Here is a 4,538-nt window from a genome sequence, read left to right as displayed (position 1 = left end):
TTAAGGGTTTTAATGTTTTTAACATTTTATCGAAATAAAATGTCTAATAACAGTAAAAATACTACAAAACATTAATATTGTTACATTGTTAATCAATTTAAAGCTAGTCTATATGTTTAGTTTTACTTTTAGATTCGAAAAAATGAGGCTAAAATGCCACTTTATTTAAATTTGCAAACAATATTAGACTAATCATAGAATTAAAACTTTTCTATTTTTTTCGGAAAATTTTCCGACTTACAACATTAAAATTTGGTTTTGGGTAAATAATTTTAAAAATTTAATTACTGGGATGAAATATAGTAAATATAGAGTTAATTTTCAAGGCCCTTAATTATTTACAAAGACTAAAAAATCTACAATACAACTTTTGGGCCAAGCAAGTGAAAAGTTACTACTCTTTAATCCTAGTCAAATGATGAATAAATGACCAAACCTACAAACCTAACTATCTTAAAAACTCTAATACACAAGATTTCAAGGCTACTAGTAGTCCCTTGCATCACTCGCTAGGTTAATTAAATACGCTTTCATTTTTCAGGTTTCTAAACATTCCTGGTTTGAACCGTACGAATAATGGCAAAAATATGACATGTGAGTCAGAATGAAGAGATAGATATTAAAACAAAAATGCTTTAAACATAGCAGTTTAAACGCAGATTTAAGGGAGGAGGCTAAGATGGGACCTATAAAGGATGAGATATTTTAGATTTTAGATATTTTTTTGGGGAATAATTTATATAAAAAGTATATTTTTGTTTATTTCATAAATGTTTGAAAATAATTGTATTCAATTTTCGTCACCTCATTGTAAATTGATGTACATGTTTATCAGTTGGAAATATATATATTCTAAAACCTTTTGCTAAAATTTGAGCCTTGAAACCGTTATGGTAAATTGATAAAATATTAAAACATTATGTGTTAAAAAAACAGTATTTAGCTTCAATTTGCTGGGAAAATCTTTGTTGTGACTAACAACTAAAACTAATCTATTTAAAACAAAAAAATGTAATATGCTTCTGTACATGGAGTTTTCAGATCCAACCTATACTACTAACTTGCTATTTTTCAAGACCTAATATCTCGGTGACAAATTGACCTACTATTCCGACCAAACAAATTTCATTTATGGTTTTCGAGTACACTCTACAACTTGTTCATTGGCTATTTTCGTCTACCACCTAGCGTTAAAAAAAAAATCCAAAACCGTGAAAAATGTCACGATTTTCTTGACATTTACAAATAAGAACGACCTTCCCCGATAGTGTACATCCCGAAAATTTCACATTTAGGTAATATAGTTTTTGAGCAGAATGGCTGGGCGATCAAATTAAAACACCCTGTACATTGTGCTTTGCGTTCACTTATTTAGCATTATGAGTACGTCTAGAGGTCGGTAACGGTTAATCATTATCCATGTTTAAATTGATTTTTTTCGGGAAAAAAATGTAAACAAAGAAATTTACCGGTTAATATTTCGGAAAATGATTAAAAAACATGTACAATTCTTAAAATTTGAGGTTTTTATCGAAAAAAACGTCGTTTTTCCGATTAATTTTACAAATTTATCAAAAAATTAATCGGATAATACAGAAATATAAATTACTTGATCAAAACGTTTTACGAATAATTTTGAGAGCTTTATCTATTGAATAAAAGTTAACCATCCCCGACCTCTAAGTACGTCTAGATCTACTTTGCCAGCATCCCACACTCCAAAAATCTGAAAAATGGAAATGCTTATTTTACATTACCACCCACTCCAAAACGACGAGACGACCCGAGGTGGTTCTCACCGATTTGGTTCAAAGTTGGGGGATTGTTAGACCTAGATGTAACATGAAACCCGTTAAAGGGAAAAGTTACGCTGGGCTTCCGTTTTGCCATGGCAACCAAAAATGTTTTTGACAACATAGTATAAGAAAATGTCTATGTAAAATAACATGCGAAAATGACAAATTCTAAAAATCCCCCCTTTGAAAAACTCCAATAATTAAAAAAAAAATTATTTTTAAGAAAATTGTAAATTTTACATTTTTGGATTACTTTGGACCAATAGGGGGGAATAAAAACCATTTTGGGTGAACTCGAGCTAATTTGAATAAATACGTCGAAATTTTAGGTATAATACAAAATATTTCTAAAACTTATGCCGTGATAACTGCCATATATTTTCGCCGATAAATCTTAAAATTTCTACATTACATTATCTGAACGATGTAAACAGATTTTTAGATTTCGATAGAAAAACGACGCCATTTTATAAAATGGCGGATACAAATATAAATCATGGTGCAATAAGTTACGTAATTTGTATCCGAATAACCTAAGACTTTCTACGTTACATTATCTGCCCGAATGAATTCGTACTATAGATTTTTATAGAAATCCGACACCATTTTGGAAAATGGCGGATATCAATAAAACTCATCGTGCGATAAGTTCCGTAAATATTCGTCGATTAATCAGAAATTTTCTACGTTTCATTATCTGCCCGAGTTAATTAGACCTATGGGTTTTCTAATAATAATCCAACGCCATTCTGAAAAATGGTGGATATAAATATAACTTATGATGCGATAACTGCCGAAATTATTTTTCGATTTACGTGAAATTTTCTACATTACATTATCTGATCGAATAAATAAGCCCCTTACACTGTGATAGAAATATGACGCCATTTTACAAAATGCCAGATATCAATATCTCATATTGCGATAACTGCCGAAATTATTGGTCCAAATACTTGATATTGTCTACTTTACATTACCTATTAAAGATAATAAATCCTATTAATTTTAATAAAATTCGAAACCATTTTGCAAAATGGCGCATGTCTGAGAAGTTCCGTATTATTCGTCAACTATTCTGAAAATTTCTATTTCTGACCGAGTAAATTAAATACTCCGTTTTTCAAAATAACGCACATCAATGTATTCCTTGGTGCGATAAATTCTATATTGTTATTTAAAAAAAAAATTATAGGAAACTTCATATAAAATGGGTAAATTTTAATACATTTCGGCAAAATCCAATAATATTGGGTAAGTTCTTATACCATTGGATTAATAGAAAATAATTATGGTTAAATTTATCAATTAGGCATAAGTTGGGTAAATTGAAATATTATTAAATTAGTTCAATTGGCATTGTAGAATTATTGGTAATTCGGGAAATTATTGTTAATTAAGAAAATGGTTGTAATTCAGGAAATGATTGGTAATTTGGGAAATAATTTGTTATTCTGGAAATTATTGGTAATTCTTGAAACTAATGGTAGTTCTGGAAATTATCGGTAACTCGGGAAATTATCGGTAACTCGGGAAATTATCGGTAACTCGGGAAATTATTGTTAACTCGGGAAATTATTGATAACTCGGGAAATTATTGATAACTCGGGAAATTATTGATAACTCGGGAAATTATTGATAATCGATAATTTTTCTAATAACAATCAAGATATATATTGTTATGCGCTATTTTGCATACGGCAGATTTCAAATAATTGTACAAATAATTTCGGCAGTTATCGCAATATGAGATATTGATATCTGCCATTTTGTAAAATGGCGTCATATTTCTATCACAGTGTAAGGGGCTTATTTATTCGATCAGATAATGTAATGTAGAAAATTTCACGTAAATCGACAAATAATTTCGGCAGTTATCGCATCATAAGTTATATTTATATCCACCATTTTTCAAAATGGCGTCGGATTATTATTAGAAAACCCATAGGTCTAATTAACTCGGGCAGATAATGAAACGTAGAAACTTTCTGATTAATCGACGAATATTTACGGAACTTATCTCACGATGAGTTTTATTGATATCCGCCATTTTCCAAAATGGTGTCGGATTTCTATAAAAATCTATAGTACGAATTCATTCGGGCAGATAATGTAACGTAGAAAGTCTTAGGTTATTCGGATACAAATTACGTAACTTATTGCACCATGATTTATATTTGTATCCGCCATTTTATAAAATGGCGTCGTTTTTCTTTAACGGGTTTCATGTTACATCTAGGTCTAACAATCCCCCAACTTTGAACCAAATCGGTGAGAACCACCTCGGGTCGTCTCCTCGTAAGTCCAGAAGATAATGAACACGTAGTTATCGCTTAGCCATAGGTTTAAAGTATGAGGCATTTTCCCATTTTCTCTAGCCCTAAAATTTTCCCTACCAGTCCTCTTTAGCAAAAAATCCGGCGAAAATTTTAATGTATCCGGTAACTTCGTATCATTAACTTTTGCTAAGACTCTAAAAGAGAACCATTCTGACGGTTTTCTAATTTTTCATATTCGGTATTTTAGTATTCATTGCCCCCAATAGATGGCAGAAGAAGGGTCGCTTTTCGTTAAGAATTGCTGGAAGGTGCTTCTATAGGTGGAAGCACCACCCAGAAACCTTTTTGCAATTTTTTAACACATTTTTTAAGAGTATACAGGCTCTTCACAACCTGATCTAAGAACGGGACTAATGGGATCCGAACAAAACCTTGATGAAGAAATTTAAAGAAATATTTTAGAACA

This window comes from Leiobunum rupestre, chromosome 11, assembly GCF_980474605.1.
Source record: "Leiobunum rupestre chromosome 11, qqLeiRupe1.1.hap1, whole genome shotgun sequence".
NCBI classification, from domain to species: domain Eukaryota; kingdom Metazoa; phylum Arthropoda; class Arachnida; order Opiliones; family Sclerosomatidae; genus Leiobunum; species Leiobunum rupestre.
The sequence above is the reverse complement of the archived record's forward strand: the minus strand, read 5'-3'. Positions refer to the sequence as shown.